The following is a 16,511-nucleotide window of genomic DNA, read 5'->3' as shown; positions in this document are numbered from 1 at the left end:
TTTATTTCAAGAATATATGTTAAGGATAAAGCTGAATATACTAACACGTGATAATATTTAAACGTGTCCAAAATAATTTATTTTTATTAAAATACGATTAGACACAAAAGACTCACATCGAAAAAATGTCATGAATAAGGAAGTACGCAGATCGGATCAGATCGTATATGATCAAAATCTCGATCCGATTCACACTAAAACTATAAGATTGAATCTAATATCCCCTGTTTTTAAGTTTAGATCCGATCCGATTCGCAAAACATAAAAATTATTTTTATTAACAAATCAATAGAATTCTTTTTTTCTATTCTTTTAAACATATTTACTTTTAAAATAATATTAAATATATTTTTTAAATAATAAAAATAAAATAATACAATATAAATAATAATTATTAGTTAAAATAAAATGTAAAAAAATATTTATTTATTTATTTTTATAAATCGATGAATATACAAATATATACACAAAATATATAATCCAATTTTATTAATATGCAAATCAAATCTAATTTGATTCAATAATCTTACACCAAATCTATATCCACAATTTTTGAATGGAATAAGCAAAATATGTAAATCAATTCGGACCCATGAATACCCGACTCGTGAGTAAGGTTGGAAATGTATCCCACTCGCGCAAACACAGGACACGAGTGAAGTACGATGAGTGTGGCTAACTTATTCTTGTCCGAACACACCAACAAACTCGGCTTCCATTTCCGCTTTTACCCAACGAGCCGCCTTGCTCTTTAACCTCCAAAACCTCTCCAACCCTCGTTTCTCTTCACTTTCTCTCGCGTTTTTCTTCAATGGGCACGTCAGTCTTTACAATTCACCTCGCATACATGTTTCCCATTCTCACAATCCATTCTCTCCAATTATTCTTCATTTTGTTATGCGTCGGATCCTCCAATCGGTCGTTTTTCTTTGTTTTTTTCGTTTGAGAATTATGATCTGTGCTGTGCATTGTTTTATCCATATAATAGAAATATGCTAACTTTGAGTTATGGCTTCCTTCAATTTGTTCATTATGTGTTTAATTATTTAATTTATTATTGTTATTTTATTTGCCAGTGTGCTCTTCCCCCCGCCCTCTTTAGAATTCCTTTTGAGATGGGTTGGTTTAGCTTAATTTGTATTTAGAATAAAAATAAATGGCAGTTTTAGGTTTAAAAGTTAGTAAAAACAAAACCTGCATTGATATGTGATTACATTGAGATGTCACAATGGGTGATTTACATTGAGACTGAGGTTGTGAGGTTCCAATTTGTAGTCTTGCATTGTGCCTTTAAAAATTTTGACTTAGATGAAGTAGTTAAAAATTGAATGTTTTTACCAAAGTATTGTACTTTTTTTCTCTTAAAGAAAATGGGACAGTTGATGTTAATGCTTATGTGAATTTTGTTTGAATGCTAGATATCGAGGAGGACATTCGTTCTTTACAGCTTGATTCTGCGGGTAACTAAATATCCTTTCAATCTTCTCAATATCTTTTAGTGGTTTTCAACTATACGAGAGTGTTTAGGTTCCTAGTTCTAATATCCCCCCAATGCAGAAGAGACTAATGGACCTGTAAAGCTAGAGGATGTGAAGCCAGGAGTAGTTGATAAATCTGAACATATGAATGAAGGTTGGTAGTAAAAAAGTGGTTGATTCCCATTATTTTTGAAGGAGTATGCATTTCCAAGGAAGAACACTTGAAGTCAAAACAGAAAGTAGAAGAAAAGTCAAAGGTATTTTGTTTGTTGCAGGATTTTATGTAAAAAGATGTCATTCAGGCTCGGGTATGAAAATTTAGTTTAATTCTTAGCTACCGTCATAATTTTCAGGAGAAGGAAATAGAGTGGGGCAAGGGCTTGGCTCAGAAGAGGGAAGCTGAGGCTCAGCTGAAGGAACTTGAAATTGAGAAGGACAAGCTTTTGCCCGCAACAGGTATACAAAGAGGAACTAGCCTCTTGCCTAAGTTTTTGACTCATTTATAATGTAAATTGACAAAGTTTTTTATTTTGTCTCTTGAATCAATTGAATATTTTATCTCTTTTTTATGGCTTTTCTATATATGGCGATCTCCTAGCTTTACTGTTACATTTTATGAACATGGATTACTCTACCAAACTCTCAATGCTACTATGTTTTCTAAGCAAAATAAATGGATTTCCATGGCAATTTGAAATTGGCAAAGGTAGCAAGGTTAAGTATGAACTGGACAAGGCAAGTGGTTCACATCTTTCATTGCTTAAATTGTTCTTCTGTAGGTGTTGTTTCCAATTCAGCGCTTTTAGTTTGTGATTGTTAATGTTCTTTTTAGCATATCATGCAATATCATGCAATCATTTGCCGCCTTACTATACATTGCTACTTAGCAAGTGCATGTCGAAAAAGGATACTTACAAAGTGCTTTTTTTTTATGATTGATAGTTTTACATGTATACTGAAGCATAACTAACTCGTTAGTTGAATATCATAGGTTGATTATGTTCTTTTTTTTTATGGTTTTTGCTTATTAGTTCTCTGTTGTGCATTTTGTGTTAAATGAAAAATAACTTCTATATATTAATGCCAAAGCTTCACATTACAAGTTATGTGAAAGAAATACAATATAGAATCTCTGTTGCCTGAGCTATTTTTTCTGCATTATAAATAAACAAATATTAGCAACTCATTAAAACTCACGTAGGATATTAGTCCGATAAAAATCTAGATTAGAATTTACCAATGCATACCTCATTAGCATTTTCTCTATACAGAACCTCTATAGAAAAAAGAACATGGAAAATTAAACAGTAAGGTTTATAATATTTGAAGGTGTATCATATGTTTACTAACTATGTATCCCTGCAATGAAGTTACATTCCCCCCCATTATATGTTTCGCGAAGTACAGGTGTACCATAGCAAAACAATTGTGTTTCTAAGGTTACACATTAACAGGAAGTAATAGTTTTGTTGATCGAATTATTGTATTGGTTCTATGTTTGTTAGTAGGTAAGACACATATTGACTGTTTTATCTTCCATTGTTTAAACGATTAATTTCTTCAGTAGGTTTTTTGATCGAGAAGGAAAGCTTCGAGCTATTTATGGTGGTGGCCGGTGTCATCATTTGTTCTCAACTTTTGGTGCTGATGGCATTCCTTCCTGTGGTTTTGGATTTGGTGATGCAATTGTAGTGTAAGTAAATCTATAACTTTTATGAATTACTTACTTCCTCCATCCTTCTCACTTTAATTTAAGTTTAGCACTAGGTGCATGACGCAAATCATGGGAAATTATGCAATTTATTATCTACAGTTCTTTAGAAAGCCATATCTTTTCATGTGATGTAATGGGTTTAAAGGCTTTTGACTCCAATAATATTCTCTTTCCTATTCCAAATTGTACAACTTGCAGTTAAATTGGTTTGTACTGAGATTTTTTAGCAATTTTAGAGCAAAGAAGATTACACCAAAGAAGTAAAAAAGTAAGAAGGGAGCAAAGAGGATAATGTATTTAAAGAAGGTTACTTACGTATAAGTTTTCAACTAATTCCATGCTTTTGTTGCTTTTTTATCGGACATAATTTGCTGGATACTGTTACTCTTCTTATTTTGACGAGAAATTGTTTTCTTAAAGTTGAGTGATTTCCTTTCTCATTCCTTATACTGAGTGTAATTCTTTTTGAAAAGCTTTGTGCAATGGGGGTATGCTACTACGAAGAAGGTGAATTTTTTCCTTATATACTGAAGAGGCGTGGCAGTTCCTGATTTCCTGGAAGGTGACGTGTGTGGCGCTTGTTTTCTGAGACCCAGGCAAAGGCTGCTCAATGTGCAGAAGCTGCGAAAATGATGCTGGTAAATGGTAATTATGTGGGATTAATTAGCGCATATGATTAATTTGTTCGGCTATTTTGCTCTATGACGCCCAATTTTTGGTAAACAGTGTTTTTTTTGGGGGCTTAGAGTTTTTATTGATCCATGAAATAAACAAACATGGCTTTTGTCTTAATAATAATAATAATAATTATATCAAAGGTTTACTGTGCCCACCCACTTCAACATTTTAGCAAGTTTCGATAAAATTTCAAAAATAAATTATTCACCACCCAACTATTTTAACAGTTGTCCAACTTTTGCCCTTTTTTTTTTTTTCCAAATTTTCGGTTATTTTGAATTTAAACCACACTTTTCTTTTATATATCTATTTTTTTTACATTTTGATTTTCAAATTTCATATAAATTTATGTGCAAAGATATTAGACCGTTGAAAATATGAGTTTAATTTTGAAGTATTGACAATTTAAAATATTGTCCGAAATCATACAATTATATCTGTCTTTTTTTATGACTATTAATGCAGTTAAACGAGAATTATTTTTATTAATGTGTTATTACGTAATTGGATATATATGTAAAATTTTTTTACATTGATAATATATCAAAATTAAATTCCAAAAATATTGGTGGAAAACTTTTGATTAGTTAAATATCATATTATAAAACTTATTTATCCATAATCTATGAATTAAACATTTACCTAGTCACTAAAATTAATTTTAAATACCTGTTTAAATTTCTTATGACGATGGCTTACTTTAAAATATTTTTTGTGTCATAAATAATAATAATAATAATAAATAAAAGCAAATACATTAAAAAAATTATTTTAATTACCTGTTTAAATTTCTTATCATGACTTTCTTTGAAAAAATTATATCCTTGCTTTTTAAATAATTGATTATTTGACAATAAATTAGTCTTACATTTCTTTATTTGTACTACAGAACCATGTTCATCCCAAAAGCTTAAGCTGATTTTGGGGTTCACCAAAAATCAAACTCTTGACCTTTTGGATCTAGAGCTCTAATACCATGTCATGAAACCACTCATCCCAAAAGTTTAAGCTGATGGGAAAATGTAACACTATTGGTTATATCTCTAATACTGAATCGGACATTCCTAAATCTCTATTGTACACATTGTACAATTATTCTATTGGCTCCCTATACTTCCTCAAAAGATTATTTTCCTAGCAAACAGCTTTTGTATTTTCGTCATGAAAATGTAAATTACATCAGTTTGTTCCCCATGAATTAAACCAACAACAAAAACGTAGCCCACACTTACAAAATATAATTCGGCTAGCCTAATAAACATAATATCAAGCATTAAGAGAACATTAATCTATTGTATTGTACCTAATCACGCTCACCGTAGCATCCGCCAAATTTGCTATTCATGTTGTTCTCTAGTGTTTTTCAATTTCTCATCTCCAGTTAGCTATTCTGTGACACCTATGAAGAAATCTGAGTTATTCACTCAATGGGAAGCTTGCAATTGAGGAGTTCCCAGTGATAGCAGCGGCCAAGGTTTTGAAAATCTTAAGAAAAATGAGACAATTGCTTCATGTAATTCAGGTATTTTTTTACTAAATTCTTAATTTACTTTTGCAAATTTTGAGTCGGCAACTTCATCTAAGTACATTATTGATTCTCCTCTAATTTTATCCAAACTTTTTCTTTTCTTTTTTTTATTATCATTGTCTCAAAATACCATTTTATATATAGAAAAAAAAAGACCTTTTGTTCTTTTTGTTAATCCGATGATTATTATGTTGAAATTTTGATACAAATATTTGGATATTTCTTATTGTGGTACTTTTACGATGAATTAATTTCTATTGTGTTTGGTATATATTAGAACTCTTGAAAGAATAATATTACGAATTTTTCTTTTAATTTTTTATAAAATTTTATAATCAATTACTCTTTGTTTCATGGGAAATAAATGGTTGGATGTTCTTGAATTTTCCAAAATGTTTTTTTCGATTGAAACTATTATCACTTATCCTACTGCAATGCATGAGGACATATTTATAAAATAATTGTTGGTCGAATATTTTACGACAAAATAAGTTGATTAATGTAAATGAATCGAAAGAAGGAGATCGATAATTGAAAGCTTTAATTTGCTAAAAGTTAAGGAAGTTCGAGTTTAATGAGTTGAAGTCTCAAGAACGAAGACATGTTGTGTGAAGGTAGCAGTTATTTGAATCTGTATGTGGCGGGAATAGTTATTTTGTATTTGCTAAAAAAACCACATTTGGTAATGTGAGATTGGTAGAATTGTTCTATAAATAGTCAAAGCTTGAAAGGAACAAAGGTTTAAATTTTTCTTCAAAAAACATTCTTACACTCTCGTATTCTTAGAAACTTTTTGAGTTTGCTTAGAGCTTTTTTTTTCTGTAAGATTTTTTCTCTGTCTTTTAATTTCTTTTAAATTCCTTATAATTTTTCTTTTGCAATTTATTCTTCTTTTGCAAATCTTTGTTTTCTTCTTATATATTTTTGCATTGTGTTTCAAATTCAAAGTCTTTTGACTTTTGTTTGAGGCATTTTATTGCTTTCATTTAATTTAAAGTCATTCAATTTGTTTCATTAATTTTAATTTCTAATCATTAAATTTCTTTTACATTTCAAGTCTTGTCCTTATCTTTTTGTTCACAAAATAGGATTTTTGGTGCACATTTAGAAACTAGTACTCATAGAAAGGAATAGATTTCGCTCCCAAAATTTAGATATCGAACTAATTCAGATTTACTAAAAATCTGCATAACAGTAAATAAGAGTGAAAGTTCTTATGTTATAAAGAAAATATCAATAGAAACTTGTAATGTAATAGAGCAAAAGTCTCTGGTAGGTTACTCCAGACAAATTTATTGGATGATAAAACCCTAAGGAGTATGACATAAAAAAGTAAAAACCATTGTTCTCACCCTAGTGGATACACTACATTTTTCATTTTACGACACTCCTTAACTTTAGGGTATAATTGAGTCTTCTCTTAGAGCTGACAACTCACAGAGTAGGATAGGGTTTGGACTCTATCCTAATTTTACTAGCGAGTTGAAAACTTTTTTAAAATTCTACCATATCCTACCTGCGGGTTGAGAATCTCTCAATCCTAACCCTAACCGCACCCTAAAGTTCTAAATCCTATTCTACCCGATTCTACCCGCAAAATAATAAAAATTTTTTAAACAAACATAAAATTCAACCATTCCAAATTTCATACATATTAATAAAATAGAAAATAAAAAACTAAGTTCAAATTAAAATTAAAAACAATAAAATCTTAAAGAAATCCAACATAAAATTAAAAATAATATGATCATCAATTAGTTTAGTGGTTATTTCAAATTTTTACAAAAAGAAGATTGTGAGTTCAATAGTCACTTTTTTCACTATATACATAATTTTTACATATATATTATATAATATATTAAGGGTGCGGCTAAGATAAGATAGAGTATATCTTAAACCCGTACCCTATCCTATCCGCAGGCAAATTCGCACTGTACCCTACCCTACCCGAAACGGGTCGAGTAGACAACCCTACCCGAACGGGTTGGTCCGGATTGAGTACCCGCGGTAGGGTATATATTGCCAGACCTATTTTCTCACTCTCGTAGGTGAAAACACACTGCATTTCCTTTTACGTTACTCCTCTTGGTCGCAAAAATAATGTTTCCATTGTTCTCATCCTCACCAGTCAAATTAAGGTATGCTCTTCAAATGCCAAAGCTCTTTCCTTATTCTGTTCCCCATTCCACTCTCCGTCTTTGCTTCCCTTCAACATCATCCCTACACTCTCACTCTCATCCCCAATCACTTGATGAAGCTGTTGATTCCTTCACTCGCATGCTCTCTATGCGTCCTCCTCCATCCATCATCCAATTCACCAAGATTTTGGGATCTCTTGCCAAGACCAACCATTTTCCCACCGCCATTTCCCTTTTTCAGCAATTGCAAGCCAGGGGAATCACTCCCAACTTATTTACTTTGAGCATAGTAATTAATTGTTGTTGCGGCATGGGTCGTATGGCGCTTGCATTCTCTGTACTGGCCAAGATTTTTAGGATGGGTCTTCAGCCTGATACGGTAACATTGAATACACTCATTAAAGGTCTCTGTCTCGGTGGTAAGGTTGAAAAAGCACTGCACCTTCACGAGAGAATGCTGGATCAAGGGTTTCGGTTTAATGAAGTCACTTACGGGACCTTAATCAATGGACTCTGTAAGACCGGACACACAGCAGCTGCTATTCAAGTGTTGAGAAAGATCCCACTGTATGGGATTGTTCCTAATGTCGTAATGTACAGCTCAATTATTGATAGTCTGTGCAAGGATACACTTGTAAGTGAGGCTATTCATTTATACCTTGAAATGCTTGCTAAGGGAATTTCTCCCGACGTTATCACTTACACTACTATAGTTGATGGATTGTGCCTTGTGGGTCAACTAAAGGAAGCCATTGATTTACTAAATCATATGATGTTGAAAAACATTATTCCAAATGTTTGTACCTATAGTACTTTGATTGATGGACTATGTAAGAAAGGAAGAATCAAAGATGCTGAGAATGTGTTTGCTATTATGATAAAAAAAGGTGTGAAACCAGAAGTGGTTATTTATAATAGTTTAATGGATGGATATTGTTTGGTTAATGAGGTAGATAAGGCAAAATATGTATTCAGCACAATGGCTCAAAGTAGAGTGTCTCCTGATGTTTGGAGTTACAATATCATGATCAATGGGTTGTGCAAAAGTAAACTGGTTGATGATGCCTTGAATATCTTTGAAGACATGTGTTGCAAGAACCTGTTTCCTGATCTGGTAACTTACAATACCCTAATTGATGGCTTGCTAAAATCAAGGAGAATCGATGATGCTTTGGAGCTTCTTCAAAAGATGCACGATGAAGGTCATCATTCGGCTGATCTAGTCACTTTCAACACTCTTATAGATGGCCTGTGCAAAAATGGAAGAATTAAGGATGCAAAAGAGATTTTTGAACATCCTTCCACTAAAGTCTATAATCTAGACACTTGGACATATAATATTATGATTGGTGCATTTTGCAAAGAGGGCCTCCTTGATGAAGCATTGTCATACTTGTCAAAAATGAAAGACAATGGTTGCTTGCCAGATGTTGTCACTTATGGAATAACCATCAGTGCTTTACTTGAAAAAGGTGAAAAAATTAAGGCTGAGAAACTTGTTCATGAAATGATATCTAAAGGTCTAGCTATATAAAGAAAAAAAGTAGGTGAGATTGTTAGACATCGCAAAATGTTTGAATCTGGTGTTACATAGCAATGATTTTATAATGATCATATTCCTCTTTTCTTTCTTTTAAATTGTTCCTGCCATTTATGGAAAAATTGTTTCTATTGGAGATATAGTTATTTGAAGGTTGAATCATTTTGTCAAACATTTACTTTTTGTGTTCAAGCCTTTGTGGTATTTGCTCTAGCTCTACTATACAGATGCTAAACATAGTGAATCATTATGGACATGCATATGTGATCCCAATGGATTCTCTAAACTGGCGGTAGGTGGCCATAGCTCTAGTTGCTTTAATCCTGCAAATGCCTGAGAGGTATCTTCCTTTTTCCTTTTTGCTTCCATCTTGAAAGTTCATTAATGCTGCTAAATCAATTATTACTGAGCTTCTGCTAATATATATAGATAGGTTATAGATTATATATAGATAGATTAGATGCTTCTATTAATCTATCTACTGTTTGATTTGAGAGCTACGAGTATATCTATTGTTTTGAAACTTGTTCTTCACCTAATATATAGGGGGTTCTCTAGGTTACCGAGTTCAATGTATCTATACAAACTAGAATTCATGTAGTTTCATGTAGTTCACATGGAAGGAGATCTATGTTATCCTAGCATTGTCAGTTGTTACTCAGCTATGCAGCACGGATTCAGATTGATAGGATTCAACCAATCAGTTTCATAGGTTTGCACTGCTTTCTACTGTTAGCTTCTTTCTCCTGGCATGGTCAGAGAAGTGGGTGAAGTCAAAGAGAGTGGGTGAGTTACTCGTTGCCCACTCTCCTTCTCTCTTCTCCTCCCCATCTTACCCTTTCTTTAATTTTTTCTCTAAAACTCAGATGCCCTTTCTTCATCAAATTTTGAAACCTCGCGGTACCAATTCTTTTTCTTCAACCTATCGCAGAAGTTACTTCAGGAAAATGCTGCAGCTCGATTCTAACTCACTTCGCGCATTCACGCTTTGTTGAGCTGCTCACTGTCTCAATCGTCGAAGGCGATTACGAGGAGCATGGGCAACCCGACGCGATGACGAAGCTGGTGGATTTCCAAGTGTGGAAGTGAAGGAGAATGATGTCTGTGCTCACTGTTTTTGCCTGTGACGTGTCGGTCTGGAGAGAGTTTAGTTTTGAAGGGAATACTGTAGAGCCTCGTTTATTGGACTGCTTAATCTTTATATATTAAATAGATATGAAAAGCTAGGTTTTGCCCTCATTTTCTTCCCTCCATATTCACTCTTCTCAAACCCTTTTGTGCCGTTGCGTCTTTCTCCGCCAGATCTCTTCCTACTTTCATTGTCGTCACTGCAGCGATGCCTAGTTTTGACTCTCCCAACTGGGGTGGCCGGCCAAGCACGTGAGCGACACTTTCTTTAAGTTCTTCGAAGAAAATTGCCATGTCTATTGTCGGTCCAGTCCCGTTGTTCCATTCAATGGCCCTAGCCTATTGTTCAGCAACACTGGTTTGTACACTTTTTGTTTCTGTTATAATTGAATACACTTTGTTGGTTTCAGCTGTTATCAATTTTTTTTTTGACATTGTAGTTTGTTCATGTGAATTGCTTTCGTTACTTTGAGTGTGGTTTGACTATTTTTTGGATTGATTCATATTTAATGTATTAACTAATTAGGAATTTTAAGATGATTTTGTTATTGTTAAAATGGTCTCACTACTCACTAGATGCTCAGAAATAAGCATTTTAAGTATTATGATTAGCTTCAAATACTCTAATATGAGGAAAAAAGAAAGACTCAAAGTGCTAACTTATTGGCATATAAAGTAAATCTAAATAGTGAGAGATGTCTTTCTCTAGCACTTTCATTTGTTGATAATTCACTGATTCTGCATCTATTATTTGTCTTGATTTATTGCTTTAGGTGTATCCTGAGGTTCACTCAACAATTTATTTTGAATAGCTTTTTGATATGTTAATTATATTCAAACTATTGAAACTTATTTGCAGGATAAGTTGAGGGAGAGAGAACGGGAGCTCCGAAAAGGAAGGAAAGAGAAGAGTATGAAATGGAAAGGGTGTGGGTGAAAATCCAAAGAAAGGAGGCAATCACTTTTTTTTAAGCTTTACTTGTGGAGACAATCAAAGACCCTTTGGTATCACTTTCATTCTATATTTGGTACCATAAACTCTTCCACTAATGGTACCTGAACTTAAGATGTGGACTTGGAGATGTTGGTTCCTTACCAGGCTTTGGCTCAGCATGGACATAGAGTTATGGTAATATGTTGTATCCAATATAGCTTGGTAAAATACTTTGATAGTTTCTAAGGTTCTTTTATATGAATGTTTTCTTTTAAAACTTATTGCTCTCTTTTCTTTATTCTTTGTAGGTTGTAGCACCTCGATGTGATAATTATACTGAAGGACAAGATACGGGAGTATAGAAAAAATACAAAGTAGATGGTCAGGTGTGCAGCAGCCACTCTATTTCTAATCAGTTATAATTTGTAACTCTTTTAATTGCTATTGCCTTGACTTTGTAATTCATTATTTTTTTCACTTTACAGGACATGGAAGTATTATATTTCCAGGCTTATACTGATGGTGTTGATTTTGTTTTTATTGACAATCCAATACTTAGTCATATAGAGAATAACATATATGGTGAAAATCGAGTGGTAAGTTTGATATAAACTATAACATTGCCTAATACCTAATGGTAGTGTAAGGAATATATTATGTGAGGTTACCTCCTAACAATAACAATAACAAATGTTACGCTATTTACTTTCATTAAAGTGACGTCATTATTGCTACCCTTATTGTTAGTTATCATGGACGGAATCTAAGCATAAGCTAGAAAATGATCCTCAAGGACATCCAACAAATCCTGATCTAGATCCGGCTGACACAGAAAAGATCTTTCGGTAACATATCAAGATGCTTCAGGAAGTAAGTGACTATATCTGAACTATTTTGTGCGAGTTTTTCTTAGAAGCTATGGCTTATGTCTAAGGCTCTCAGCAGGTTTTTGGTTTGTAAAAGAGTGTGCTTACTGTATGAATCAGTAACAACATATGCAGTAGTTGCATCTTCAATTTCATGATTTCCTTTTTGATTCTCTGTTTTTACACATTCAAACTTTATATTATAATATGGAATTTTGTTATGCTGTTAAATTTTGTTATAATGTTTTGTGTTTGTTTTGAGTTTGGAGGTTCTTTGTTGCCAATCTCTGAACACATGTACCTTAGGTATAGCTAGCAGGCATCTTACATCAACAATGGATGGTGTTAGAGCACTTTCAATTCATTAGCTAATTATATAGCTAATTCGATCCCTATATATAAGACCAAGATTAATGTTTCAACAGCCTAGCATTGCTCTTTAAATTCATAATTAACCCCCATTGAACAAGCCCAGCTAGAACGTTATATAAGCCTAGACAAGACAAGAAGAATCTCTGCCAATTTAGACAAATAATTAAGGAAATGTAGAAGAGTATAGTTGGATCAGTTGTGCTATTTTTGAATATGTTTAAATGTCAATTTTTGAAATTTATAATAGAAGCATTACAAATTTGAAGTAGTCTTTTTATTTTCAATTTTTTTTTCTAAATTATTCATTTTATTATGTTAAAGTTTGAATGTATGTCTTTTTAAAGAAAAGAAAAAGAAAATCTCTATAATTAATTTGTTAAAAGTAAAAATGATAGCGTTTTTCTTCTATAATTAATTTTTTATTTTTATAAGATGCCATTGTAGGTGTAACTAGCTAGGTCTTGGTAAAAAAGAAAAAAGATCATAGTAAGTAAAGCTACAAATATATATATATATATATATATATATATATATATATATATATATATATATATATATATATATATATATATATGCCATATTTTTTTATTTGGTTATGTTGTTGCAGCTAACGCGATTTGTTTATAGTCTACTTCCAAGAGTAACTTTTCGCTTCATCCATAATAATAGAGAGGAACTTGAGGTGATTTCAAAGCTTTCACTGCACTTCTTCAACTCCCTCCTTCTTTTTGTTTCCTTGGATTTTTTTAATTCAGTTATTTTCTTGCTTTTAAGTTTGGAAATTTTTTCAGTCTTTGAAATTTGGATAGAATTTTAAACTCTATTTTTGTCTTGATTTTCAAAGTGATTATTGTATTAGGCATGTATTCTTTATCGGAAACTATTTTGAGTTTTAATAGCTGGAACAAATTTTTTATTTTGTAAACAATGTATGAAAAGCATTAATTAATAGTTAATGAAAAAGAAGCCAGTGGTGTATAATAGTTTATGAGAATATTCGGACAAAATTGTATTATTGGTTAGTGCAAGTATATCAACAAATTTAATGTATGCATGAAAGTTTTAAGGAAATTGTGATATGCTTTTTATATTTCATTTTTGTTATTTTTTTCTCTTTTTATATTTTATTTGTTGTTGTTGTTGTTACACATTCAAGTCTTTTTATCAATTAAGTCCAACCAAATTAAATAATAAGACTAAGAATAATACTAGTCATAACTGATTTTTGTTATGTTAAACCAACTTGATTGGACTTGGTTAACAAAAAAAATTGGATGTATAGCATTATTCACTAAATTTAATAGAAAAGAATCAGACTAAGGCCGTGCGAACAGGGGTCGCGATTTCCAACAATAGGGCAGGTATTCGCGGGATTTTACCCGCCAGAAGATGGATTTGACGGTGATTTTCCCTCTGCGAGGACAAGGGCAGGGACATGTAGTCCTGTATAATAAACGGGACGGGGATAGAGGTCCCTGTCCCGTGGAGACCCGTATAATATCGTGTAAAAAAATGACTAAACTACCCTTAATGAAAACCTTAATAGCCACACTCCCTCTTCTCAGGCCACCACAAATCCTATCAGAGGAGATACACTCCCTCTCTTCCCCCCTCACCGCCGCACTCTCCCTAAGCACTGCCTCTCCCTCTCACTCTCAAAGTCATTAGCATCGCGCTTCTCCCTCGCATTGCTTCTCCCTTCGTCGTCGTCCAGAGAAGAGGAGAGCCGTCTTCACACCACACGCCTGAGAAGAGAACTGTAGCCACTTCGTTGCCGTCCATAGGAGAGGATAGCCGCGCCATGCGCCTGAGGAGAACCATCGCAGTTTTCGTCGCCGTCTAGAAGAGAGCTGTCAGAGGAGAGCTGCTGCCGCTCACCTTCTTCCTCTCACTGCGTCGCTCACTGTTTCCTGCTCAAAGCTTCGCTGCCTCTGCTTCTGCTCTGCCGTTGCTCACTGATTTTAATATATGTTTTGATTTTTAATTGATGAAATTACTATAGTTTGAATTCTATTAATGTGAAATTGGATTTAGGTATAGGGTTTGTATTCTGTTAATTGATAAATTTGGATTTAGAGATAGATTTTATTGCTGTGAAATTAGACTTAGGATTTGGCATTTTAATTCTTACTGGAAAATTAATACTAAATTTAGGGTTTGGACTATGTTAAATGTTAATTATCTTTTATTTTTCAATTTTTCTGTTATTTTTAAATGTTTTCGAAATTTTTTAAAAATTCGCAGATATCTACAGAGACTGCGATCCCCAGTGGATATGGGGTCCCCGTTACCCATCGCGGGGACGGGGCGGGGGCGAAGATAGGGACGGATTATGGGTGGTGGGGCAGGGGGCATGTCACCGCCTCCCATGAGGAGCCGTTGCCATCCCTACGTGCGAATGCACTCTTCAACTCATTGCATTCCAGTTTAGCCAAGGTTTTGAAAATCGAATCGATTATCGAACCGTTATAGTCACTAGTCTACTAATCCAAGGTGTTCACACGAATAATGAAGGAGGCTGCAGGCTTTTCTTTTCCGGGACGCCATGAAACGACGTCTTCATTCGAACTGGTCGGTTTCAGTTTGATTGGATGTTCAACGGTTTAGTGCCTTTTTTGCTCCAGCGGTTTCTATCTGTGAGATGAACCGCTATTGCTACCGGTTCACGGTCAGACCGATCCAATTTTCAGAACCATATTCATTTCAGATAGGGGTGTACATGGTCTGGTTCGGTCCGAAGACCTGGTCCAGCCTCAAACACTTTAAGGGCTAATTTGGTGTGATTTTACCGGGTTTAGGGTCGGGTAAGAGTCTCAAAAATAGACCCGGTCATTATTTTGGATCAGGTCCGGGCCATAGCTCGGGTCACTCGAACTCGACCCGGTGGCCCGGTCATCATACACAATTAATATTTTGTATTATTAATAATGGATAATGACTATTCTTATGTGGAGTTTAAGTATTGTAAACCTTAATATTTTGTGTTATTAGTCATTATAAGACTATAAATTAATGTTTTATGTTTAAAATACATAAGACTTTAGACTAATGACATAATATTGTGTTATTTGTATTGATTTAAATATTTGGTGCTATTAGATAATATTAGTATTGATTATGGTTATGCTTTAATTTTAGAGAATTGTTGGTTCTTGTTATATTTTTCTAAGTGAATTTTACCATGTCAAATAATAGTTGGAGTCTTGAAAATTTGGATATTTTCACATGCTAGCTAGCTTACAAAAAGGTATCAAGGTAATGTAATGTTAATGGCCCGATTTTCACCCGATTTTTACCCAGTATAATTGTGGCCCAAAAGTGTATAAGTATCATCGGGTTTAGGACCGAGTTCGGGTCCAACAAATAAGCCCGGTATATATTTTGGGCCTAGTCTGAATCACATCAAACCCAGTTTCACCCGATCCATGAATACCCCTAATTTAAAACTTCAGAACCTTCACTGGGCCTGGTTGCTGAGCAGGGTCTGGATCCGAGTAAGTGCTTCCAACAAGAGGAGTATGAAATGAAGCAACAATAGAGATAGGCCAATCAGTCACCCAAAAAAAGAAATAGGCCTAATCAAGAGTGGAAGAATGAGGAAGGCCCCTGTTTGGACTAAAGACTACCATACGGGGAAAGTGAGAGCGAGAACACAATAGGAATGAGGAACAAAGGGGTGGGTGTTGCAATGTAATTCTCATGCACAATAATCATTTCCCTGTTTCATACCTTCTTCAATTTCTCTAATTCTCACTGCATTAATTCTTAATTCTGTGTTTGTGAATTCATCTCTTGATTGCAAAAATGTTGTCATTGTTCTCATTCTTACGAATCATGTTAAGGTACTCTCCTTATTCTGTTCCCCACTCCGCTCTCTGTCTTTGCTTCCCTTCAACTTCATCCCTACACTTTCAGTCCCAATCACTTGATAAATATGTTGATTTCTTCACTCGCTTGCTCTCTATGCGTCCTCCTCCATGCATCAACTCCTTTAACATGATTTTGGGGGCTCTTGCCAAGAGGAATGATTTCGCCACCGCCCTTCCCTTGGTTCAGCTGTTGGAAGCTCGGGGATTTCAGTTTAATGAAATCACTTATGTGACCTTGATTCAGGGACTCTGTAAGACCAGACACA

At 33.9% G+C, this 16,511-nt stretch overlaps 1 non-coding gene across 17 annotated transcripts; it reads left to right on the top strand.

Annotated features, from left to right (window-relative positions):
- Positions 1–572: 572 nt before the first annotated feature.
- Positions 573–15,508, top strand: LOC112802268 (uncharacterized). Of its 17 annotated transcripts, none has more exons than XR_011882325.1 (12): positions 573–819; positions 1,419–1,460; positions 1,558–1,735; positions 1,832–1,934; positions 3,043–3,171; positions 3,666–3,830; positions 4,760–5,392; positions 11,064–11,333; positions 11,447–11,524; positions 11,624–11,734; positions 11,886–12,008; positions 14,621–15,508. It is a non-coding gene; the product is annotated as an uncharacterized protein (transcript). The 17 variants fall into 17 exon arrangements; XR_011882326.1 differs by lacking the exon at positions 14,621–15,508 and adding an exon at positions 12,984–13,100; XR_011882331.1 differs by lacking the exon at positions 14,621–15,508 and having other exon boundaries at positions 3,046–3,171; positions 5,252–5,392; positions 11,886–12,235.
- Positions 15,509–16,511: the final 1,003 nt, after the last annotated feature.

Source organism: Arachis hypogaea, chromosome 5 (genome assembly GCF_003086295.3).
Source record: "Arachis hypogaea cultivar Tifrunner chromosome 5, arahy.Tifrunner.gnm2.J5K5, whole genome shotgun sequence".
Taxonomy (NCBI): Eukaryota; Viridiplantae; Streptophyta; class Magnoliopsida; order Fabales; family Fabaceae; genus Arachis; species Arachis hypogaea.
The sequence above is the reverse complement of the archived record's forward strand: the minus strand, read 5'-3'. Positions and strand labels throughout refer to the sequence as shown.